This window comes from Hipposideros armiger, unplaced genomic scaffold (genome assembly GCF_001890085.2).
Source record: "Hipposideros armiger isolate ML-2016 unplaced genomic scaffold, ASM189008v1 scaffold_236, whole genome shotgun sequence".
NCBI lineage: Eukaryota > Metazoa > Chordata > Mammalia > Chiroptera > Hipposideridae > Hipposideros > Hipposideros armiger.
This window is the reverse complement of record NW_017731586.1, coordinates 1,662,078-1,689,552: the sequence shown is the minus strand read 5'-3', so window position 1 is coordinate 1,689,552 and position 27,475 is coordinate 1,662,078. Positions and strand designations below refer to the sequence as shown.

The window sequence follows — 27,475 nt, the reverse complement described above, 5'->3', positions numbered from 1 at the left end:
ATTAAGGGGTCACGGCATTAGGAAGGTTGAGACCCACGGCTTTATGGGCAGGACTTCTTTCATTCAGCATAATATTGAAATTCATGTTGTTAGTACACCAGTAGTTAGCTCTGTTCTACTATGGGGTGGTATTCTGTTATATGACTATCTCACATCTGGTTCATCCATTCTCCTATTGTGGTTTCCAGATTTTGGCTATGATAAATAAAGCTGCTATGAGATTTTCGGTACAAGTATCAGTATTTTTGTGAACATTTGTTTTCTTTTCTCTAAAGTGGTTAGGAGTAGAATTGTTGGGTCATAAGGTAGGTATACCAGGGGTGCCAAAAAAAATGTATACAAGTGGACACTTTGGTCAATGTTGTTCAAGCAGTAGTTTGCCTTAATCAAAAGTGTCTGGACACTGATGGTAACCACTTTGAGAACCTTTTGGAATTGCAGAAGTCAACGTGACTTGTATTCATCTTTTGTTAATGGTATATATTATTACAATTTTAATACAGTTTTCCTTTCTTAAAATGTGTATACATTTCTTTGGCACCTTCTGTATACTTGATATTATAAGAAAGTACCAGACCTATTTCTAAAATAATTGTGCCATTTTACACATTTTGTCAGCAATGCATAAATTTTGGTTGCTCCATATTCTGGTCAACATTTAAGGTTGTCAGTCTTTTGAATTTTAGCTATTTTTGTGGGTACATAATAGTACCTCATTGTGGCATAATAGTATCTCATCGGCATTTCTTGATGATTAATGATGTTCAGTACTTTTTATATGCTATTGGCCATTCACAGGCCTTTTTATTTTTTTAATTTTTATTTATTTATTTATTTAAATGTACAATTATATGATTTTAAAAAAATTTTTATTGAGTAACAGTGTGTTTTCTCCCAGGACCCATCAGCTCCAAGTCCAGTCACTGTTTTCAATCTAGTTGCAGGGGGTGACAGGTGTGGGGGTGGGGGCGCAGCCCACCATCCTATGTGGGAATTGAACCGGCAACCTTGTTAAGAGCATGCACTCTAACCAACTGAGCCATCTGGCTGCCAGTGGGCAGCTCAGTGGCAGCTCAGCTCAAGTTGTTGTCTTCAATCTAGTTGTGGAGGTCACAGCTCACTGGCCCATGTGGGAATCGAACTGGCAACGTGGTTGTTCAGAGCACATGCTGTAACCAACTGAGCCACCCAGACGCCCTTCACAGGCCTTTTTAAATGAAATGTCTGTTTAAATCTTTGTTTACTTTTTTATTAGGTAGTTTATATTTCTGTATTGAGTTGTATTGGGTTGTCGGAAAAGTCATGACGTATTTTTTCTGTTTTTCATTGCAAAAATGCATCATGACTTTTCCAACAACCCAATAGTTCATTAGATATCCTGGATACCAATATTTTGTCAGATATATGTTTGTGAACCCATTTCTTTTTTGATTTCATCACTCCTGACCTCCATTCTGTAGCATAATTGAACCTGTGTCAAGCATTGTCTGCATAGATTATCTAAAGACCTTTATAAGTTGGTAAAATAGATACTGGCTAAGTAGTATCTTTTTTTTAATGTCATAGGAAGGCAGTCATGGACTCCTAGAAAACTTGAATGTCAAGGACTATTTTTCCCATTTGCCCTCTATATATCAGTGGTTACTTTCAGGATGGAAATGAGCTCTTAGTTTATTTATTTTTTTTAAATAGTTTCGTCTAGTGAGTCTTTCTATTTATAAAGTAATTCAAAATGGAACAAATTCAAGAGGAATTCTAAAAAAAGAAAAGAGCTAAACAATGTTTTAATGTTACTTCATTCATAGATATCTAGGGGAAAAGGTAGCTAGTGCTATCTGTGATTGATGGTAATAATAAAAATGATGATATTGCAAATGTGTGAAGCCATACTTTTTTTTCAAAATACTTTCACATTTTAAAATCTTTAAACTCAGGAAACAAACTTTAGAGTTATCTTCATCTCTAAGAGAGAATTAATACTGCAACTAATGTAACTTATGGCAAGTTACTGTATTCGGAATTTGTTCTTAAAACCAAAGTGTAAGTGACAATCTAGGAGAATTAAAGTACTTGTGCATCAATCAATGCTACCGTTGTTTGTGATACAAATGATTACTAACAATTCAGGCATCCACCTATAGGGGATCAGTTCAAATAAATTGTTTTAGCCTCTTCTTACTAGCTAAATCACTTACATAGTTTCATTTTTTCCTTCATGATTTCATAGCCATAGGGTTTTACAGATGGAAAGAACCTTGGGGTCATCTGGTTCTATCCCTCGTTTTACAGAGGAAGTAAAACTCTCAGTGAGATTAAATAATATGCCTAAAATAATAGAACTCACGATTTTGGGAGTTAGGACTAGATGCACATTATCTGATTGAATAGTCTTTTGGTTTCATGTTTTTTCCTCTGTTGTCAAGCCTTGTGAATTTGTGCTTTAAGATGACACTTGCATTTATCCTTTCCTTTTTATTGAGTTTGCAAATGTGGCCTCTAATTATAGCAAAACTAAGTATCGCTCAGACCGATCTTTTTCCCTCAGGCCCATCTTGCACCCTGTTGTGTCACTGATTTTCCTAATGTAGACCTTTCATCAAGCATCCTTGTATTCCAGAAGCTTCAGTGGTTGCCATTGAATCAGGATCTCACTACTCTAATCCCATGCTGCCTCGTCATCCTTATTCCCCCCTCTCCCCAACCTGCACCTGCTCACCAGGATGGTCTCACTGTCCCCTGGCTGCATGTGAAGTCCTATTGTGGTTCCTGTGTTGGCTCCCAATTCTGGTATCTTGCCATTGAACAGCTCATAGTTCAAATTCCAGCTCAAGCTCCACCTTGTCCATGAAACATTTTCTAATTTTTCTCAGCTGCAGTTATCCTCACCCTTGAGTATACAGTGCAACATCCCATGTAGCAAAGGATGCTAGCTTCTATAGCAGATAAAACCCCAAATCTCAGTAGCTTAACATTATAGGAATATACTTGTTTACTAATGATAGTATATAAGCACTGGTGTGTTGGCGATGGTGGGGGTGGGGCACCATGCATTTTGCAGTCACCGAGGAGTCCAGAGTGATAGAGGCTCTGCCATCTTGAACACAAAGCTCCCAGAGTTGTCCAGACATCGGCATCCTGCTGGAAGGTGGAGAAAGAGCAGAGATGCATATCCGCTTCTTGGTCACCTCAGTCCAGTAGGGACATATAACAACACGTGCTGCTGAGAACTAGGCACAGGGCTCCACTCGCCTTATGCTGGGAAACATATCCCCTGCCTGAACACCTGCATCCCCAAAACAGGTGCTCTCTGGAAGGGAAGCACAAAGCTCTAGAGGGTAGCTAGCTAGTTTTGTTACAATGTTATCCTGCCCTGGTTTCTAATTGCCTGGCCTCCTTGTATCCCCAGTTGGTTTTACGCTGTAGCTAAAATTCCACAAATATATACAGCAAAATGAGAGTCTTGGACTTAGTGTATGATCAGTGAATGTTAAATAACAGAATAATTTACTAGTCTTTATTTAAAGTTCTGAATTCCTACATTAAGCAAGCAAGAAAAAAAGTAACAATCCCCAGGGGTTCTGTCTCTCTTTTTTAAGAGCACATTTGCAATGTATTTTCATTTCACACACACAAAGTGAAACTTAGCCGGATTGTCTTCAATTTCAGAATAATAATATTGTTTTCAGCTTCAAAAGCTATTTTCCTTTGGTGCATCTTGGTTCCCCTCTTCTCCCCCTAAATTATTTCCATTATAGACAAATGGATACACAAACAAAAATAGAGAGTATTATAATGAAACCTCATGTACACATCACCTGGCTTCAGTGATGACTGGCTCATGACCAATCTTGTTTCATCTATATGCCCCACTCCCCTCCCACACTACTAATACTTTGAAACTAAACATAAATACCATATTACTTCATGTGTAAACATTTCCATTTGTATTGTTAAATCTATAAGGCCTAAACCCCCACAATACTATATCTCATTTAGCAACAATAATCCGCTATTATCACCAAATAATCCGGTTAGTGTTCAGATTTCCCCTATATTTTAAAAGCAGTTGGTTTATTCAAATCAAGATCCAAACAGTCTAGGCAATAAATTTTAGACATACCTTTTACATATTTTAAAAATTGTAATTCTCCCCTCCTTATATCTTGGAATTTATTTGTTGAAAAAAAACACAAACGTTTGTGTTATAATGATATTCACATTCTGGATTTGGCTGAAAAATGGTTAAATGGTTCATTTAACAGATTAGTGTACCTCTGTCCCCTGCATGTCCTAAAAACTGGAATTAGGTTTAGAATCTTGATCAAATTCAGGTTTGATTTTTCATCATAGATGGGATTGTATGCCTTCATCAGAAGACATGTATATCTGGTTGTCTCTCTTTTTGATATTAACTTTTATCAGTGTGTTTACGAGTTGTTAGCCTGATCCATCCATTACAAAGCTCTCCCCTCAGCTTTTCGCCTGTGCTCTTGGCTGCCCCCTAGATCCATTATTTTATTACACACATCGTATGTCTTTTTACAATAAGACTTTCCAAAGTTCTGAAATATTTTATTATTCCTTTTCATCTCATATATTCATTATATTTAAGACATTAAAAATTTCCACCAGCCATAATAATGGTAATTAACATTTGTTTATTTGACACTTAATGCTTTATAAAGTATTTTCACGTACACTATTTCACAAATATTATCTGATCCTCTCCAAACACCTTAGAGGTAAGGGGCTCTGTGACCTTGGGCAAAGGTCCTCCTATTTGAGATGAGGAAAACTATAACCACCTCTAGGTTTGTTATGAAAATTAAACAAGTTAAATACATGTAAACTGCTTAGAACAGTGTTCACTGTATTATAGTGTGAAATAAACATTTGCTACTGTTACTGCTAATATTGTTATGTTCCTATTATCAAAATCTCTTTCAATATTAATTTATTATGTTATAGTTTTATTTTAACTAAAATTTCTTTGATTTCTTTTAGTTTTAATGAAGATTAACAGGAACAATTTAATTTCTATGTTTTTATATACATATAATAATTTCATAATCTCTGACCTCCAGTCATAATCTTGATTATCTTACATGTGATGTGAATGTAGCTTTTACTGTCACTTGTGGTTAAATATTATTTAAATACACTATTTTCTTTATTCATGAAAGACCAACTAAGAATCATTTGCTATAAAAAAAAAACATTAAAAGGAGATGATATTTAACTTACACTGTTTAAGCTATATATACCATGTTCTCCTTTGTGAGAAGAAAATGCAATATACTTTCACATATTTTATATAAGGCTTTAACATGTTTTAGAATAAACTTTAATGAATAATGGAGTACTAGAGCTGAAAGGATCTTGGGGGGCAGTCTTAGCACTTTATTTACAGATGAAGAAACTGAGGACTAGCAAAGTTAAATGATTCATTCAATTTGTCCAACTTCACATGACTAAGCAATGACAGAGCCAGTGCTAATATCCAGATCTTAAGTCAAAATCAGCCCAGGTTTCCACACTCTTTCCATTATACTGTGTGATGCTAAACTATTTTCAGTGTTCCTCCATCTATTCTCACAACACCACTTTAAAGGCAGCAGTATCACTATTTGGAGTGGAAAGTGAGAAACAGGAGCTGTGAGCTTGACGACACACAAATGTCAGTGGAAGCAAGCAAAGTGGAACCAGGGACCCCATCTCTGTTTAATGACACTTGAATGACAACAGACATTAGTATACATTAATGCTTAGACATAAAGAAAAATTACAGCCATTTTCCATTGACACAGTGTGCTTCGTAGTACTTGTCACACACAGTATGTATGAAGGATAGAGTTACAAGGCAGATTTATTTTATTTTATTTTATTTTATTTATTTTTATTTTCATTGTTTTTTGGTGGGCGACATATTTAGTTTTGCAAACTTGTTCTTTATTCATTCATCAGTTGTGCAGCTACTATGTGCCAGGTATATGGACAGACACTGGATGTACAGAGATGAATGAGAGAGGCAGAAAGTTAGTCTCATGTGGATGACAGATGCAACAGGGAGCACACATATACATATATAATCACAAATCCAATGACAGACAACTTTACTATCCACAGAGGGTCCCAAAAAATGTATACACATTTTTTTTTTAAAGATTTTTTTATTGGGGAATTGGGGGAAGGGGAACAGACAAGTTGCTCAAGTTGCTGTTGTTTTGTTCTTCAGTCAAGTTGTGGAGGACGTTGCTTCACTGGCCCAAGTTGGCACCATCATTGCGCTCTTCCTGGGCGAGGCACATCAGTCGTAGGCTTCTGGACGGCCACTCACGGTGGCTGCTGGCCGCTCACGCTGGCTGCTGGCTATACACGGTAGCCCATGGCAACCCACTGCAGCAGGGGCTGCAGCCTAGCTGTTGCTGGCAACTCACAGCAGCCCAGCTCCAGGTTGAGCTGTTGTTCAGCATCTTAGCTGTGGCGGGCAGTGTCACTGGCCCTCCCTCATATGTGGGATCCGAACCGGGGCCCTCTGGCGTCCCAAGCCAGTTCTTAACCATCGCGCCACTCGGCCGGCCCTGTATACACATTTTAAGAAAGGAAAAAACTGTATTAAAATTGTAATACTCGACATATACTGAAAACAAAAGATGAATACAAGTCACACCCGACCTCTGCAACCACAAGAGGTGCCCAAAGTGGCCACCATCAGTGTCCAGACACTTCTGACTACAGTGAACCACTGCTTGAGCAACGTTGACCAACGCGTCCACCTCTATTGCAGCGCACAACGTTTCAATTACTTCCTGAAGTACCGCCAGTGTAGCTTGTTTTCTACGATATCCCACATCCTTTAAGGTCTCCCATAGGTAGAAGTCAAGGGGTGTTAAATCAGAAGAAGGTTCTCGAATTTCAAATGCCATTTCAAAATGGTCTTGCGCTCCTCGAACAACAACCATGCTTCTGCCATTTTCTTTGATTGCCCTGCCTGTCTCATGGTGATGCTAACATTTATTTGATTAACGCCATCTTTTGAGCAAATGTCATATAATACAGTGCTACGTAATTCCGTTCAACTTCTAAAAGTAATACATAGCAAGGCAGATTTTATTTTATTTTTGGCTTTGTTTTTTGCTGTTCTTTTTTACTTTTAATTGTGGGAATTTTCAATATACACAAAAGTAGAAAGAATAGTACATTGAATCCTTATGTTCTCATCACTCAGCCCCAATATCCATCAACCTAAGGCTATTTCTATCCTCTCCTCCCCTCATTTACTCTCCCTTTCTTATTATTTTGAATCAAACATTACAGACATCATATTATTTCATAGTTACATATATGAAGCGTATTTCTCTAAAAGACAAAAACACTTAAAAAATAACTACAAAACCAATTATTATGCCTAAAATTCCTTAATACAATTAAATAGGCAGTTGATACTCAATTTTCCTGTTGTTTTGGAAACAACTTTTTTAGTTTCTTGATTTGAATCAAAGTTCAGTCCCACAAATTGTGATTATTTCTCCTTAATCTATTTTTTTAAACATTTTTTAAAAGATTTTTTTAATTGGGGAATTGGGGAAGGGGACCAGCCAAGTTGTCCTTCAATCTTTGTTGTGGAGGGTGCCAGTCGCCATCTGGCTGCCCGGCAGCAGCTCGTGGCCTCTATGCTGCTGTGTTCAATCTTAGTTGTGGGTGGGTGTAGCCACCATCCCATGCAGGAGTCAAACCAGCAGCCTTGTTGTTAAGAGTCCATGCGCTAGCCACTGAGCCATCCGGGCGGCAGCCAAGCTCAAGGTGCCAAGTTCAGTCTTAGTTGCGGGTGGGCGTAGCCCACCATTGAACAGGCAACCTTGTTACACCAACTGAGCCATCCTGCCACCTGTTGGCAGCTCAGCAACAGCTCAGCTGTGGCGCAGCATCACTGGCCCATGTGGGAATCGAACCGGTGGCCCTGTTGCTCAGAGCTCATGCTCTTAAGCCAACTCTTTACCAACTGAGCCACTCGGCCAGCCATCTCCTTAATCTATTTATTATTTCTCTCTTTCCTCTTTTCAATTTATTTGTTGAAGAAAACAGATTTTTTTTTTTACTTATAGCTTTCCCTACAGTTTGGATTTTGCTTTTTATATGCCTGTGATATAGTTATAAGGCAGGTTTAAACCTTAGAGAAAATGTTCATGCATATTATTAGTCAGAAAAGTAGGGAGTACATGAAAGTAACTTTGTGTATAACTTAAGTCTATATAACACACAAACCATGGTTTCCAGCTGGGAACAGGAAAACATAAACTTGACAATTTGTGATAATCATTTCCACATTGGAACTTTTTCTCTTGTGATTAAGCACCAAGTCAAATTCAATTCTTCCTTCCTCTTTCCCTGGGGAGAACTAAGTTCCTGGGCCAGGGTCATCCCATATATATGCTGTTCTTTACTCAGTCCTCTCTTTTAACTGAGGTTGAGGCTATTTCTTCATCCCACGTTTGTCCTGATTTCATAGGTTTGTGAAAACTCAAAGGTCAGTCAGTCTTCGAAATAGACAAGAAATAGGGGGTTTCAGAGGAGGTGAGAGTAGATCCTAGATGCTAATGGGTGCTTAGAAGCCACCCCTGGCACCCTGTTGCCTCCAGGGGCAAAACCGAAGGAGGTCATTGTAATACCCAGATTTACCGTATTTCCCCATGTATAAGATGCACCCTTTTTCGAAAAATTTGGGGTCTAAAAACTGGGTGCATCTTATACAATGGTTGTAGATTTCAAATGCCATAGATGGAACTGAGGACGAGGCAATATATGAAGACAGTGATTCGCCATCAGACACAGATGAGGACAAGCTAATGGTTGGGAGTTTTGACGGTGATAAGGAGTTGTATGAATTTTATGATGAATAAAACTTGAGTTCAATAACTTTTTTTTTTTAAAGATTTTTATTGGGGGAATTGGGGGAATGGGAACAGTGCTGGGGAATTGGGGGAAGGGGAACAGACAAGTTGCTGTCGTCTTGTTCTTCAATCTAGTTGTGGAGGATGTTGCTTCACTGGCCCAAGTTGGCACCATCATTGCGCTCTTCGCTGGCGAGGCAGATGAGTCGCCGGCTTCTGGACGGCCGCTCACTGCGGCTGCTGGCCGCTCACGCTGGCTGCTGGCTACATACGGTAGCCCATGGCAACCCACTGCCACAGGGACTGCAGCCTACGCCGTCGCCGGCGACTCATGGCAGCCCAGCTCCAGGTTGAGCTGTTGTTCAGCATCTTAGCTGTGGAGGGCAGTGTCACTGGCCCTCATATGTGGGATCCGAACCGGGGCCCTCTGGCATCCCAAGCGAGTTCTTAACCATCGCACCACTCGGCCGGCCCCTGAGTTCAATAACTTTATGTAATACATTTTTTTTCAAATTTTGGGCCCCAAAATTAAGGTGCGTCTTATACATGGGAGCGTCTTCTACATGGGGAAATACGGTACTTAGATGAATCTCAGGTTTGGAATAGCACGCAGCCAATAGGACACCTGGGCAGTCAGGACTGAGGGAGTCCTGACAGATGGGCTGAGGACAGCATTGTAGAACCCTGTACATGCCAGGGTGGTGTGGGGGAAGTTGCTGAGAGGTTTTAAGCCCCCGAGGAGTTTGAGAGTGGTGGCAAAAATACCAAGGGGTCCAGGGAACCAGAAGAGACTGAGCATGCGGCTCTTGAGGCTGAAGCAAGGCAGGGACCGTGGAGAGCAATGGACAGCACACACCTCTTATGATGAACTGCAGCTCAGGTGATGCATAGATGTGACCCAGCACCAACCATGAGGACAACACACTACAGAAGCACCTGATGCTGGAGGGCACTGAAGACTTCCTGGAGGGAGTCGGCTCATCCTCATGAGACAGGGAAACAGAAGGAGGAGGAGGACGTTGAATCAAAAATGAATAGTTACTAGTTTTAAATGGAAAGAGACTGAGTTGTCTTCCACTGGTGAAACAGTTAATTTTCCTTCCACCAGCAGAAAGGGAAGATAAAAGCAGATTTCAGCACATCTGGGCTGTGACTATAAATTTTCAACCCACTGCACAACTCACATTTATGTGTTTATTTGTAAATGTCTGTCTTCATCATATTGTAAGTTTCATGAAGGCACAGGTCATCCCTTTTTTTGCATTCTTAGTACCTAACTCCATGCTTAGCACCTGACAGACACTGAAGAAGAATCTGTTGAATGAGTATTAGACCCACACATGAAAGCCTCTTCCATAGCAATTGATACAGAGCAAGCACTGATGATCTTTTCTCTTTTTACCTAGAGGAATAGATATTTCTTTGGGCACAGTCTGTCTTGCTGTTGAAACCCAAATCTGCCTTGGGTGGCTCTGAGGGTAAATCTGCTTTGGTTGTTTTTATGGGCGTTACTTAGACTGAAGACAGTGTTTGTCTTCTTTAACCTTATTCTGTATCCAGCAGGTATTTGGATACAGCAGTAGCCACAGCTGAAGCTGCAGAGGGTCTGTTCTGTGGGAGATGCTGAATACTCAGGGGTGATTGCCCCCTCACCAACATACTCCCGGCCCCTTTCTTCATTCCAGCACATTCTCTCCTTTCTCCTCCCAGCCTGGAGTCCAGTCTGTTCTTGTCTCCTTTCCTTTTTCTGTGCCACCGCTCTGGTTTGCTTTTCCCCACTTATACCCCCAAATTTTCCCCCTTTCAGGGTAGAACTCTTGGCCAGAATGGTTCCCATTTCAGGAAGAGCCATCTTCCTCTTTGGAAAAACCAAAAAAGAATTTTATAAAATAGCCAAAATGCAATTTAATATCTGTATCTTTAAACCATTTGTTTGTATTCCACCTTATTTATAAAAGCATATGAAATAAGTATATTGTAGTATATCTTTCTTTTTTTTTTTAGATTTTATTGGGGACTTGGGGGAGGGAACAGCATTGGGGAATCGGGGAAGGGGAACAGACAAGTTGCTGTCCTTTTGTTCTTTCTTTATTTATTTTAAAGATTTTTATTGGGGAATTGGGGGGATGGGAACAGACAACTTGCTGTCGTTTTGTTCTTCAGTCTAGTTGTAGAGGACGTTGCTTCACAGGCCCATGTTGGCACCATCATTGCACTCTTCCCAGGTGAGGCAGTTCAGTCGCCGGCTTCTGGACGGCCACTCACTGCGGCTGCTGGCCGCTCACGCTGGCTGCTGGCTACATATGGTAGCCCATAGCAACCCACTACCACAGGGGCTGCAGTCGTCGACTCACGGCAGCTCAGCTCCAGGTCGAGCTGTTGTTCAGCATCTTAGCTGTGGAGGGCAGTGTCACTGGCCCTCATATGTGGGATCTGAACTGGGGCCCTCTGGCGTCCCAAGCCAGTTCTTAACCATCGCGCCACTCAGCCTGCCCTGTCCTTTTGTTCTTTAGTCTAGTTGTGGAGGACGTCGCTTCACTGGCCAGTCTTGGTATTGTGATCATTGCTCTCTTCCCGGCTGAGGCAGATGGATCGCCAGCCATTGGATGGTCACTCCTGGCAACTCACACTGGCTGCCAGCCACTCACAATAGCTCACGGCAGCCCATTGCAGCCCCACTGCAGCCTATGCCATCGCCGACAACTCATGGCAGCCCAGCTCCAGGTTGAGCTGTTGTTCACCATCTTAGCTGCAGAGAGCACAGCATCACTGGCCCATGTAGGATCTGAACTGGCAGCCCTGCTGCTCAGAGCTCACGCTCCCAAGCCAACTCTTAACCATCGAGCCACTCGACCGGCCCTAGTATATCTTAGTTGTAAATAAATTCACTAATCAGTAAAAACATCTATAAGCTCTGATTTTGACTTGGAAAATTTGGTCCATAGAGTACAGGCATACCTCGGAGATATTGCAGACCATCATAGTAAAGCGAGTATCAAAAGCAAGTTGTAATCTTTTTGGTAGTGATGGTTCTTGACTTCAATTTGTGAAAAATGCGACATCTGTGAAGCATAATAAAGTGAAATGGAATACAACAAGCTGTGCCTGTACAGTAATTCCTGGATTTGCCTGTTAAAAATTACCTGTGCTGCTTGTTAAATACACAGATTTCCTCAGCTTTTCCAAACCCAGAGATCCACTGGGTGAGCCTGAAGTCTTTTTCTATTTTTTGCTTTAGGTAATTATTTTCATTTGATAAGTTTAAGAACAATTGGCAATGCATGAGGTGTGATAAAAAAAATACAGTGGATGTTTAAATAAAAAAAAAATGTTACAGCAAAAGACACATTGCCATTAATCCCCCTCAAAAATCTCCCCCTCACATCAAACACATTTATCCCATCATTCTTGCCACTTTCTGAAGCAGTTCTGGAAGTCTTCTTTCGTGAAAGTCTTTACTTCATCCTCCATCATGACAATGTTCTGTCACATGTCACTTCTGGTACGGCAGTTTGTCAAATGAAAACATTACGGTGTGTCCTCATCCACCTTATTCACTGGATCTGGCACCATGTGACTTCTGGCTCTTCCCCAAAGTCAAAATGATTCAGGACATCGAGGCAGCCACTACAGTGCAACTACAGACACTCACAAAAGAGGACTTCCAGAACCACTTCAAAAAGTGGCAAGAATGATGGGATAAGTGTGTTTGAAGTGAGAGGGAGTATTTTGAGGGGGATTAATGGCAATGTGTCTTTTACTGTAATAATATTTTTTTAATTTAAACATTCACCATCTTTCGATCATGCCTCATATATTGGGTTGTCGGAAAAGTCATGACCCATTTTTGCAACGAAAAACAGAAAAAATACATCATGACTTTTCCGAAAACCCAATATAACAAGGACTGGGAGGATGAAGACATGAGGAATAGGGACATAAGTTGGCAGGAGGAATAAAGAAATTTCTGGGGCCGGCTGAGTGGCGCATTGGTTAAGAGCTGGCTTGGGATGCTAGAGGCTCCGGTTTGGATCCCACATATGAGGGCCAGTGACACTGCCCTCTACAGCTAAGATGGTGAACAACAGCTCAACTTGGCGCTGGGCTGCCATGAGTCGCCGGCGACGGCGTAGGCTGCAGTGGAACTGCAGTGGGATGCTGTGAGCTACCGTGAGTGGCTGGCAGCCGGCGTGAATTGCCAAGAGCCACCATGAGCAGCTGTCCAGTGGCCGGTGATGATCTGCCTCACTGAGGGAGAGCATAATGATAATACCAACATGGGCCAGTGAAGTGACGTCCTCCACAACTAGACTGAAGAACAAAAAGACAGCAACTTGTCTGTTTCCCTTCCTTGATTCCCCAGTGCTGTTCCCCTCCCCCAATTCCCCAATAAAATCTTAAAAAAAAAAAATTCTGAGTGAAAAGGAATTTGACCCAGCACTCTTTCTTCCCTTCCCAGTACGAATATATCTATTTGATTCTGATAATCAAAAATGTTTATTGGCAGGCCGGCCAAGTGGCGCATTGGTTAAGAGCTGGGGACGCCAGCTCTGAGCAGCAGGACCCGGTTCGGATCCCACATGAGGTCCAGTGAAACTGCCCTCTACAGCTAAGATGGTGAACAACAGCCCGACCTGGAGCTGGGCTGCCGAGAGTCGCCGGCGACAGCATAGGCTGCAGCACCTGCTGCAGTAGGCTGCCATAAGCTACTGTGTGTGGCTGGCAGCCAGTGTGAGCAGCCAGCAGCCAGCAGCCAGTGTGAGCTGCCAAGAGCCTCCATGAGCGGCTGTCCAGAAGCTGGCAACCGATCTGCCTCACCCGGGAAGAGCGCAATGATAATACCAACATGGGCCACTGAAGCAACGTCCTCCACAACTAGACTGAAGAACAAAATAGGACAGCAACTTGTCTGTTCCCCTTCCCCTGATTCCCTAGCCCTGTTCCCCTCCCCCAATCCCCTAATAAAATCTTAAAAGTAAAATAAAATAAAATAAAAATAAATAAAATATTAAAAGGAACACTGCATACATAATGCCTTTTTTTAAAAAGATTATTTTTGGGGAATTGGGGGAGGGGAACAGCAGTGGGGAATCAAGGAAGGGGAACAGGGAAATTGCTGTCCTTTGGTTCTTCAGTCTAGTTGTGGAGGACATCGCTTCACTGGCCCATGTTGGTATTATCATTGTGTTCTTCCCAGTTGAGGCAATCGGTAGCCGGCCATTGGACAGCTGCTTACGGCAGCTTGTGCCGGCTGCCAGCCACTCTCGCTGGCTGCCAGCCACGCGTGGTAGCTTACAGCAGCTCACTGCAGGCCACTGCAGCCTGAGTGGTCACTGGCCAGTCACACAACCCAGCTCCAGGTCAAGCTGTTGTTCACCATCTTAGCTGTAGAGGGCGCAGCTTACTGTTCCGTGTGGGAATGGAACTGGCAGCCCCGCTGTTCAGAGCTTGCACTCTTGCCAACTGAGGCACTCGGCTGGCCCAAGCCCCTTTCCTTATTGTTACTTTTTAAAATTTAATGCAAACACCTTTTAGAATATCAGGTTAGTCATTTAATAATCTCTGAATTGTGTTTTGTGTTTTGAGTATTGTGTTTGTTTCTGCCCCATCCCCCTCGAATGGGAGAATTTCATACTTTAAAACTTAGTGCACTTGGTAAAGAACAGCACTGAGAGAAAAGGAAAACCCCAAACCTCTGTACTTTGAGGCCTTCACCCTCTGAGGGCTTTGTCACATTTTATTCCTGATGTCTCAGTATCACTGGGATGGAGGCATCTGGAAAGGAGAGCTTTAGGGAGGTTGGCGTGTGTACAGGGTGGGAATGACAAGGACCCTGGAGAGCTGGGATGGGCTGCTGCTGCTGGAAAGCCGGGGATGTGGAGCAGCCTCGTGGAAGTCTGCAGTCTGGACACTTCCAGGCCTCGGTTATGGACCTGTCATAGTGTCCATTGCTTAAAAGATGAGATTATTAAAACTAATAATGCCTAAAGGACACAGTTTTTGTAGTATGAATCTCTTCTTAACAAAATATAGCATGTTGTGAGAGAGGGTCCCTAGAGCCGGTTTGGGGCTGTTGCTGTCTCCTCTCCCCCAGAGTCTGTGCTCCGCTCTCTTGTGTCAGCTACCTGGCTTCTGGCCAGAGCCGGCATATTTTCTAAGCCTGTTGCACTGAAAACTGTTGTCACTCAGAAAAATTCCCCATTGCGTAGTATTTTCCAAATGTTGGGTACTTTCAGAAGTTTGCAGCCTCGCAATAATGTCTATTATTTTAATATTACCCACTCTGTCTGCTTTTATGCAAATGACAGCATGGTGCCAGCTGATCAGGTACTGGTGGTGGAATTCAACATTGAAGGACCTTGATCACATTATCCATACAGAAAAACTGAATTTTGGTTTCCATAGATGTGCACTATGGCTACCCATATTGCCCGGTCTCATCATGTCCTTCATTTGGATGTCTCTACAGCATTTGGAACATCACTAAAGAATGGTAAAATAATGCCTTCAGAGTTTCCCACAATACATTGTCATGAATCAAAGGAAAATGGCATTGATCAGAGAGGCAGATTATATTAGAATCATTTGGGCCCTTAGCTGGGCTTCCTTCTTGGCTGAATAAGTCCCCTCCTTTGTGTCTGCTGTCTGTCTGTGAAAAGGGGATAATTACTCCTCTACCTCATTTGCCTCAGAGGGATGTTACAGGGATTCATTTTAAAGGCCTATAAAGCACTTTGAGCATGGAGAAGTATAATTACAAGAAAATATATATATTGTCACTACAGTGGTCTTTGCAAATCTTAAGTAATTCCAGTTATCAATATATTGATGACTATGCATTAGTCCATTTCAAAGTTTGTTGTTCATACTTTCTGAGTTTTTCCCAAAGTGTATATGTCTAAGAGGAGGGAGTTTGGAGAATGGATAATCAGCCACAAATGTATGTTTTCAATCATCCATTTTAACTCGCTGTGTTCAGGCTTGAAGCTAAAGGACATGATCTAAAGAAATGACATGAAACAAGCAGTAATTCTGAACTCCACTGTGCAGCCTCTAATATTTTCTGGTTTATGATCAAAAGTGATCACTTGAGTTAGAAAAGATTTCTTCAGATCAGCAATGCCTGTTTCTGGTTTGTTTTTTGTTTTTTAAGTTTCTGTGTAAATATTGGCAGATCACCTGGACCTTTTTAATTTAGTTTTCCTAAAGATTGGAAAGAAAATGAAAAGTCAATTGACATGACCCCTATATTGTCAAGACTGTTGATTATGGAAGAGGCAAGGCTTATCACAGGTATACTGGAAACACTGGTTTCTTCCAAAGTATCACTTTTCCTGTCATTAAATTTTCATTGCCTTTCAAGGAGAAAAGCAACAGTTGTTTCCTGAAAGTTGTTCAGATTGCATTAACAGTGCTAAAATTGCATCAGCAACATGGGAAACAGGAAAAGTACAACAAAAACGTAGAAACCCAGAAATCCAGAATGAAATGAATTCCTATTCTGTTCCACAGTACTCATTTCTGACCTCCCATTATGAAAATGAACAACAGATATTTGTAAAATTCTGCTTTGTGCTGAAATAATGGTTCTCAAGTATGTTCCCCAGACCAGCAACATCATCACCTGAGAATTTAGAAATGCAAATCAGAAACTCATGGGGTGGAGCCCAGCACTCTTTTAACAAGCCCTCCAGGAGGCTCCCATACATTCTAAAGGGTGCCTCTTACAGCTGGAATTTCACAGGGTCATTGGGAGGTGGGAGGGGGCTGGGCATCCTGGGGCTGTGTGGGTAGTGGCTGATCACAGATGCACAGAGCTCACCCCTCTGACTTTTCAGGAGGTGCTTCTCTGTCTGAGCCCTCTCAGGACTTGTATTTTGGGAGGGGAATTATTCCCCTCTGGGATTCAGATCTCATTCCAGATAAATGCTCTAATGGGAGGTATTCTGACTGTGGTTAACATGTGTGCCATGAAAACAGAGCTTTCCTTTATTGCTCTTATACGATTCTCTGACAGCTGGGGGAGGGGCCCAAGATGCATAGAAAAGGGACAAGAAGGCCTGAGGCGGGTTTGATCCCCACCATTACCTTCTCTCATCTCTGCTACCCCTTCCCACTATTCTTTTCCTCTTTTCCTCTCGACCTCCCTGTGTACATCATGCTCTTGGGTGAACACTAGGAACCGTGAAAAAGTGAAGGTGACAGGTATGCTAGGGATGGCTCAGAGGAACCCCAGGCCAGCCCCTGCCTTACCCATTAGCCTGTAAGATTCTGATCCCAAGCAGAATTCTAACTGGACCTTAGCTAACCATCACTGTCCAGTATCCAGCCTCACTCCTTCCTCCCTCTCCTCAGACAAAGGGCAACTCTTGGAAAGAAAAGCTGTCTTTCACTTAAACATTTAAGATGTGACTATGATGAGTGTCCTCCTCCTCCCCAGTTTCAGCTGTTGGTGACCTGGCTACCAGCTGGAACCCCATCCGCACCCCAGTCCTTGTTGGAGGGTGCCTGACAGTGTTCTGACTTCCCGAGATCCCCCGAGCATCTCAGTCCTGCTCACATAGTCTCCACAGTCAGGTTTGGGGACTGATCATACGTGGAATCAATATTCCCGACAAGAAGCCTTCCCTTAGAAAGCTTTTGATCTTTGCAGCATCAAAGAGAGACGAGGAGAGAGCAAGCTTTAATTTTCACCTGTGGTTTAAAATTAATATGTAAAATATATGAAAGAGAACAAGGAAACAGTGGATTCAGCCTCCTGAGACATCTGGGCCTTTATTCCAACATTAATCTCTTTATGAAGTGATTATTCAGCTGCACCCACTGAAAGAAACTTCTGACCGAGGGACAGAGGACAGAAGGGTTGGTTTATTTGGAGTCCATATAATCAATTCACGGGGAGTTAGTATTTTTCTAACACTGAAAGAAATCATAACTAAGCATTTTAAAGCAAAAATTAACAACATTGCTTGAATCTTAGAAGGGTGTAACTGTCCTCAGAGCACTCTCAGGCATATATCCAGTGGTCTGGGGGTAGACCTATGGTTTCCTTTATAAGGCGGAATTGAGGAGTAGAAGTGAACTGCTATTTTAAAAAATTCCCTAATATTCCTTAATGCTCAATTCCATTTTCCTGGTTTGCTCTGTAGAATGTGTCTCATCCTGCTATAAAGGGTATCTTCTACTGTAAAAATTTTTGTGTTTCCTTGGTTACTAGATTTGCAATATTTCTCCTAACTCCATATATGGACTTGGTGATAGAGGTTGATGAGTGGATATCTTTTTTTGGATTATTTTATTGCTACTATGGTTAAGAATCATAGACCTGATTATAACTAAAAGGGACTTCAGGGAATCATAATCCAACTTCTTTTATTTTACAAACAGGAACTCAAGTCCAGAAAGTTTGAGTGACTTGCTCAAAGTCACAGAGCCACAGGATGCCAGGGTTGTGACAAGAATCCAGGCTTCTTAACTGTCAGTGAAATACTGAGTACATCACCCTTTTGCTCTGGTAGTTTTTTTTTAATACTTGAAATTCTTTACCCCCTTGAGACTCAGCTGAGAGTTTGGCCAACCTGGTGTTGATATCAGGCTTTTTTCTTAAGCAACAAGGTTTTGATTTTATCAAAGGGAAAGAAGACATATTACAGGCTTCGGGCTCCATTAGTGCTAAGGATTCTGATGGGATTCTGATTCCACAAGGTAGGGAGAAAGAGATGCCTTTTTTACTGGCTCTAATTTGTCTCCATAGTCCCTCTTTCAGCAGACCCAGAGGCCGTCTTGACTAAAATGACATAGATACAGATCATGTTTTTAAAGAAAAATTCTGTGATGGGGGGGGGGGTGAGCTCAAAATTTGGAAAAGGTTTGGATTCTTGAGATTGAAGGAAGTTTAAATATTTCAAAAAATTAAATGAACATGTGGGGGAATATTAATGGAATCCTCAGTAAAATTAATTAAAATTCACCTACAAATCTCAATATTTCCACAAATAAAAATTATTTCCAGAAAATAACAGGTTTTAAGAGGGCTGATGCATAGCCATTTTGGTGATTAACTGCTTGGATCTGCTTTTGGGTTTTTTGTTTTTTTTTAATTTTTAAGAATTTTTTCAAGTATAGTTGACATTCAATATTATGTTAGTTTCAGGTGTACAGCATAGTGGTTAGATATTTATATAATTTACAAAGTGATCCCCTGATAAGTCTAGTACCCACCTGACACCATACATAATTATTATAATATTGACTATATTCCCTATGCTGTACTTGACATCCCCATGACTATTTGTAACTGCTCTTTGATCTTCCTTTGAATGCCCTGGGCTGGTTTCTACTTCTCTGACATAGCCCATATTATTAGAATGCACACAGAGAAAAGGTTCAGAGACTTGCTGTTTTTGTTTGTTTGTTTGGCACAATAAAACCTTTTGAAAAAACATTTTCTATGATAAGGATTTTTTTTGTATCTCAGGTCAAATCATGTTCCCTTTGTATATTGTGATTTATGGTAAGATAAAAAATAAACCACCACCAACATTAAAAAAAAAAGCTACTTAATGAAGAAGATCTTTAAGTAGCTAATGAGTCAGTGTGTATTCATAGAACTTTGATCAATGCTTGCAGAGACTGTTTTGTGTGAGAACAAAGACACCAAAGAGATAGGGCCACTGGGAGGAAGCTGGAGGGGGCGGGGAAAGGCTACGTCGGAGTACGAAAATCAGGAAATTCCCAGCCCTAATTACCAAAGCCAAGCGGCGACGAGAGCAGCTGAAAGGAATTCGGAGTCAAAAAGATGTGAAAAAGGCAGAAAATGCAACGTCCTTCGCAAGGAGGCACATCTTTCATTGTAGATCACCTTCAACACGTTTTCAGTGTAAACTCTTGTCCAAGAAGAGAGGTTCTTCTGATTCAATAGCTGAAGGACATAGCCCGTCATTTCCCTTCCTCCCACGACTGACACTCGCAGGAAGGACACCCAAATCTCCTGAATTGGAACATTACATCATAGAGCAAAATATTTCATTTTAATCGAATGTGTTTTCCTAGCTGCATTCAAAAGAGCAGACTAATCCAGTCCTTTCGAGATGGTAATTTATTTGCATAGTTTTTGTTTATTCAAGACCCTAGATTGGCTGAAGTGGTTCCTGCAGGAATTGCCCCTCCAGAGGCAGTGACAGTAGGTCTTCTGTCGGGGGGACTTGCTGGGAGAGGGGTCAGCTTCAGTAAAGGCAGCTTTCAGGGAAAGCGGGAGCTGAGAGCCCGGCTGCCAAGATTTTAATTAATTGCTTCAGATATTCTCTCTCATGGCTTCCACAGTGTTTAGAAACCTGGAAGAAAAAAAAAGAATCTATGTACGGAGCACATGGCAGTTGGGACATTAAAAATCTGCCACACGCAAATATCTGTTCTAGGTTTCTTTTTAAATGGCTAAATGCTGTTCATAAAATTCACGAATTTCATGAAGTCTGTGTACATTTTTAATGAAAATATTTATGTAATAGGTATTATTTATTCCCTGCCATCAGTTTCCCTGTGAAGTAAAGTCATATGATAGTTTTGGGGAAAAAAATTTTAGTAATTTTTTTTCCAGTTAGTGGAAGGTTTTTATTAAGGAAAAAAGATAGTCATTTAAGAGATGGAAATATAATTTTCCATCATGTTTATTTGACTATGGCTTATTTTTAGCCAGTTTTGGAGCACTCATAGAACACAGGGTTAATAAGTTCAGTAACTTTCTCTGTGGGTTTGCAATGGAGGAGGAGAATGTAATCTGTTTTAAAGCCCTTACAATCTTCTGATAATTCAGTGTTTAAAATTAAACCCACCCATGTCACTAAAGTTTGCTCTTAGCACAATCGGACATGATAGTTCCCTCTATGGGGAAAAAAGACAAATCTTTATGAGGCTTCTGAAACACTATTCATTCTGATAATATTAATGTTTTAAAAAATATTTTTCATCTTGAAACAATCACAAACTTACAGAAAAGTTGGGAGTACCATACAGATAGCTTTTCTGAACCATTTGAGAGTAATTGCCTATTTGATGCCCCATAATCCCCCAATACTTCAGTATGTATTTTCTTATTTTTTCTTTTTCTTTCTTTCTTTTTTTTTTTAAGATTTTATTGGAGAATTGGGGAAGGGAACAATGTTGGGGAATTGGGGAAGGGGAACAGCTAAGTTGTTGTCCTTCAGTCTTAGTTGTAGAGGGCGCAGCTAGCTCAGCTCCAAGTCCAGCCACCATCCGGCCGCCTGTGGGCAGCTTGCGGCCACTCAGCTCAAGGTGCCGTGTTCAATCTTAGTTGCAGGTGGGCGTAGACCACCATCCTATGCAGGAGTCCAACCGGCAACCTTGTTGTTAGGAGCATATGCTGTCACCAGCTGAGCCATCCTGCCACCTGTTGGCAGCTTACCGGCAGTTCAGCTCTGGCGCAGCTCACTGGCCCATATGGGAATCGAACCGGCGACCCTGTTTCTCAGAGCTCATGCTCTTAACCAACTGAGCCACTCGGCTGGCCCTGTATTTTCTATAAACAAGAACATTCTCCTACATCACCATAGGACAACAATAAAAATCAGGAAATTAACCTGGATACATCACAGCCACCTAATCCTCAGACCCATTCAAGTTTATTTAGTTGACACAATAATGAATTTTATAGCAAAAGTTTTCAGGTCACGATCACATGGAACATGGAACTGTCAGGTTTCTTTAGTCTCCTTCTCTCTGGAACAGTTCCTCAGTTTTTCAGTGGCTTTCATGACCTTAACACTTTCAAAGATAACAGTCCAGTTATTTTGTACAATATTCTTAAATTGGATTTGTGTGGTGTTTCCTCATGATGAGAGTAAGGTTATTTTTGGAAGTGATTGTATCCCATAATTTCCATTTGTCCCCTTACTGATGATATTCACTTTGCTCCTTTGATTTTGCTGGTGTATACCAGGCTTAGTATTTTGTGGGGTGGTACTTGAAACTATCTAGATATCCTGTTCTGCATCAAACTTTCTCTCTATATATTCCTATGGTTTTCTGTTTTATTTAACAAGTTGGTTGAATTAATTAAACAAAAAGGCCATTAGACTGAGGTGGCTCTAATGCCACAGCAGCATACTTAAGGAAACCAAATTCTAAACCTATAAATACCTCAAGGTTACAAAATTGAAAACTAACGACAGCCAATCACAAATAGCCAGTGAGGCTTTAAGTTATAGCCAATCAATAATTTCCTTACTTTGTTTCTGCCCTTTTTTCTATAAAAGTTTTTCCCCAGTGGAGCGCTTCTAACCACTTCCTGTTTGGCACTGCCTGATGTGAATAGATTTTTGTTCAAGTAAACTCTTTAAATTTTAATATGCCTCAGTTTACCTTTTAACAGTTCATAATTCTTTATTGTCATTGTTTATTTGAGCATAATTTGATGCTCAAATTATCCCAGATTTGGCCAGTTGGGAGCCACTTCATACTGGCCTCTTTGTCCCTCTGACATGTCTGCAGCATACTTGGCTCATGTTCTTGCTTTCTGGCACTATGAGATGTTCCAGCCTCATCTTGTTTTTTTCCGTGTTCCAGGGCATGTTAATTTGTATGGGGTTATTGCTGCTTCCAGGCTTTCAGTGGACAGAACTATGGACTATATGCATATACACATATACACATTTATATCTGCACTGATTTCTATCTATTCTCTACCTAGCATCATCTATCTAATGAAAAGTATAAATTTATACCAATACCTCAAATTCCAATCCAACACTGCAGAGTTTATTTTTCTCTTTTCTTGTGACACCCTTGCCTGCCATTGAGAAACATAGCTCACATTATTCTAGATATTTACTTAACTAATCAATCCCCAGGTAAGTAGCCGGTCTGCCATCTCAGCTGCCATTCCCACCCCTGGGCAGATGCTCTCCCCAAGCCACTTGAAATCTGATATCCCATGCCGGACAACCACCCCCATCTTCTACCCACATGGATGATTGGACTCTGACACCTCATGCTGGGTAACACCCCCCTACCCCATGAACACCCTCTTCACCCTGCTTGGGCTCTGAAATCCAAATTTTGGCCAACACCCTGCCCTCAACCCCACCTGTGCAGGTGCTTACCTTTCTTTGCTCCACCCGAACGATGGTTTTAGGACGGAATTGTTTAGGAACAGAGGGGAAGGAGAATGAAGGGGGAAGGGAATAAGGGGTGAAAAGGAGGAAGGAGAGAAGTAATGGGGAAGAACAACATTTATGTTTAAATAAATCACAAGTAAGCACATTAAGTTTTCCTTAAAATTATACAGTTTAAATATGAAAAGAGGAATCTAAGAAGCCACTTAGAAATGGTGTGTTTCCTGACTGCGGTAGAATATAGCATCCCTTTCCCCCCCTCCCCGTTATTATAAGTAATACCAAAATCCATGTATTGGAGATGACAACCCATCTTTCACATGATTGTGTATTTCTTGGATGATCTTTTTGTACTCTGTATATTTCATTGTTCTTCCTATTTGAGATAGAGCAATTCTACACAGTTAATAATATTCATTCATCAACTAAACTTTAAAAGGAACTTGGTGAAGCATTCTTGCTGTCACCCCCTTTCTGACTGTTTCACCCCAATTCTTCCCTATTCCATGATAAAATCAGGCATAATTCTTTTAGAATGGATTCAAACGGTTGTCTAGTCCATCTTGTTAAACGACAATCCTTTATCTCCCTCCAAATCAGAGGGGCTATTATTCTTTAGAACATTTAGAACAATGTCAGTCATCTTTTTTTTAAGGCTTTTTATTAGGGAATTGGGGGGATGGGAACAGCGCTGGGGAATTGGGGGAAGGGGAACAGACAAGTTGCTGTCCTTTTGTTCTTCAGTCTAGTTGTGTAGGGTGTTGCTTCACTGGCCCAAGTTGGCACCATCATTGCGCTCTTCCCGGGCGAGGCAGATCAGTCGCCGGCTTCTGGACGGCCGCTCACGCTGGCTGCTGGCTACACACGGTAGCCCATGGCAACCCACTGCAGCAGGGGTTGCAGCCTACGCCTTCGCTGGCGACTCATGGCAGCCCAGCTCCAGGTTGAGCTGTTGTTCAGCATCTTAGCTGTAGAGGGCAGTGTTGCTGGCCCTCATATGAGGGATCGAACCGGGTCCCTCTGGTGTCCCAAGCCAGCTCTTAACCATCGCACTACTCGGCCGGCCCTGTCAGTCATCTTTTCAACAAATTGCAGGGAGAGTGCTCTCACACTTACACCAAGCAGATGTAAACAGTTATTCTATCAATCACTGTTAAACAGAGTGTCACCTCTCTAAAAAAACATATAAAAACAATATATGCTATCTCTTAGTATTCAGCCATCTCCTCAACTAAACAGGACAAAAATTGGCACAAATTGTCAGGAAGGTGGTCTCTTAAAGCTTGAACAATAATTTTATTACCAAAATCAGAGCGAAGGCAAATTAAAATAAAAATTAAAGCTAGTTTTTAAAGTTAAAAAATTAACATATGCCTAAGGTTTAATTAAAAAACATCATATAGTCACATTTCCCAGAGATAACTATTGTTAACAGTTGAGACAGTCTTTGGAATTCCATGTGTAACTGGTAAGAAGTAGGACTATATCTTCTATTTTTAACTTGTCTAAATAAGATTTCTTTCTTAGATGAAGAAAATGTGACAAATGTGCTTCATTTTCATTTTTAGGACAGAATGTAAAAAAACTAGGAAATAACTGCAAAAATATCCTTATCGTAATAGAACTTGGAATTGGTGATTAGGGACATATGGATTATCAGCTTTGAACAGCTTGTAGGTTTTTAAAAATTCTCTAGAAAGGCTGCATCATTTTCCATTTCCTATTGTGAGATCTCTAATATTGTTACTAGAGTCACAATGAGTAAAACACTGAAAGGTATGAACATAGGTAAGAAGACCTCATTGATTTAGGATGTGCATTTATTTTACTGAGATCATTGTGTTGTGCACGGAGTAGTTGTATTTTGGAGGACTCTTTTTTTTTAATTAAAGTTTATTGGGGTGACAATTGTTAGTAAAGTTACATAGATTACAGGTGTACAATTCTATAATACATTATCTATATATCACATTGTGTGTTCACCACCCAGTCAGTTCTCTTTCCATCACCATATATTTAACCCCCTTTACCCTCTTCTACCACCCCCTTCCCCCCTTCCACTCTGGTAACCGCTAATCTACTATCTGTGTCTATGAGTTTTTGTTTCTTCATTTTTTTGTATACACCACATATCAGTGAAATCATATGGTTCTCGACTTTTTCTGTCTGACTTATTTCACTTAGCATAATAATCTCAAGATCTATCCATGTTGTGGCAAGTGGTACTATTTCACCTTTTCTTATGACAGAATAGTATTCCATTGTGTGTATGTATATATATATATATATGTGTGTGTGTATATATATATATATATATATATATATATATATATATATATATCACAACTTCTTTATCCAATCATCTATTGAAGGATACTTTGGTTGTTTCTTTGTCTTGGCCATCGTAAATAAAGCTGCACTGAACATAGGAGCTCATATATCTTTACAGATAAATGTTTTCAGATAGATACAAAGGAGAGGGATTGCAGGGTCATATGGCAATTCTATTCTTAATTTTTTGAGGAACCTCCACACTGCCTTCCATCGCAGCTGTGCCAATCTGCATTCCCACAGCAGTGTATGAGGGTTCCTTTTTCTTGGAGGAATTTTGTACTCCTACCCCCTTACCTCTTGCCTCTTGGAGTGAGGCCTCTGCTCTACACAAATCAACATGGGCTTGAAGCTCAATAACTCAGTCTCAAAGAAAAACAACTCTTACTTAAAGCATACAGTAGCTAGAATGGTGCTTGTCAAACTTCCGTGTGCACGTGAGTCATCCAGGGATCTTGTGAAAATGCAGATTCTGATTCACTTCCTTGCTTCACCTCTTTTCTCGCCTTGTGTTTGCTTCTCTCCTATAAAGTGTCAGCACTGTCACCTTTGCCCAGGCTCTGCTTTCTGGAAGGGCTGGGCTAAGGGTCTTTTCCTTTTTCTAAAATCTCCTCTCTTCAGTTCTTGGTTTTCTGTGGTCTGCTAGCAGAACTGTGCCCCCACGGCCTGGTTCTAACTCATGGAATCAGGACTCACCCCCATTTTAGACTTCTCTGTGAACCTGGGCCTTCAGCTCTGGGGTGTCTCCACTGCTAACCCCTCCGAGCCCATCCCCACCTGGCCTTCTCTGTGGTCAAAGTCAGGTAGCAATGCACAGGCAGAAAAGCCTTGTATTCAATAGCAGAATTTGCTCTTCAAAGTGTCATTGATGGACCAGCAGCAGCATCACTTAGGAGCTGGTGAACATGTAGACCATGGCTGCTGAATCAGAATCTACAGTTTAACAAGATCCTCAGGTGATTTGTATGTTCATTAAAGTCTGAGAATCCTGCCTTTGAGGTGCTTTTAACAGAAATAACTGAAAATCCAATTTAAACTGGCTTATACAATAAAAGAAATTTATTGGCTCTTGTAACTGAAAAGTCTGCTGATAAAATGAGTTTCAAGTGTGATCTAATCCAGAGGGTCTTAAGTTATCAAGGTTCTGGAACTAACACTTGGCTCATCTGGGCTCCCCGCCCCTCCCCCCCTACTACCTTAACATTATTTCACTTTACGTTAATAAGAACAATACAAAAATATAGAACAATGTGTCCTAATAAATGTTCAAAACCTATTATGATCATCGCACTCTTTGGTGGAAGTTACCAAAATTTTGAAATGATAGCCCCTTCAAATTGAGATCCTTGGCTGCAAATAAAATATAACTCTGACTCAGTCTTGTTTAAACAATAGGGAAGTTTGTTATCTCTAATATCGGAACAGCCAGAGGTAGGGCTGGTGCCAAGAATGACGTGCTAGGCTCCCTTTCTCTGCAGTTCTCTGGGTTCTGCCCAGCTCCATCTGTTGCCTCCATCTTCAGACTGGTAGCAAGACTGGTGGAGTTCCAGGAATCATCATATCCAGGCCCTGAAATATATAAAGACTGAAAGGACCTTCTTTTTCCATGTCTCCTTTCTTAGAAATAGAGCAATCTTTCTCACATATTCCATAGCAGAGGTTCCTTTCAACCCATTGTTGTCAGAATTGGGTTTTATGCCATGTTGGAGACCCCTAGTTGCGTCTGAATATCCATTCTCCCCACTTATTATAGTAATATTATCCTGATTTTTATCTGGGCATCTGGCTAGCCAACTAAAAGACTGCCTTTTCTTGCTTCTTTTATAATACATCTATATTTAGCCATGCGACTAAGTTGTAGTCAATGAAATTTAAGTAAAAATGTATGTAGAACTTCTGGGAAATATCTTTAAAAGGGAGGCAGCATCCTCTTTAGTCTCTCTTCTTCCATTCTGATTTCTGGAATGCAGACAAGATGGTTGAAGCTTTCACAGTCATCCTGCACCATGAGGACAACAAGGACATACTCAAAGAGCTGGTGGAATGAAAAGCTGAAAGAAGCCTGGGCCCCTGATGACTCCAGGACCTGACCTTATAAGCACTGAACTGCTTACCTCCAGATAT

At 41.0% G+C, this 27,475-nt stretch overlaps 1 long non-coding RNA gene across 2 annotated transcripts in view; it reads left to right on the top strand.

Moving 5' to 3' along the window:
* The window catches only part of LOC109389502 (uncharacterized), a 118,061-nt gene extending 90,586 nt beyond the window's left edge, over positions 1-27,475 (top strand). For both annotated transcript variants that reach the window (XR_002125405.1, XR_002125403.1), the window contains exon 3: positions 27,322-27,475. This is a non-coding gene — a long non-coding RNA (uncharacterized LOC109389502). The remainder of the gene's footprint in view (positions 1-27,321) is intronic.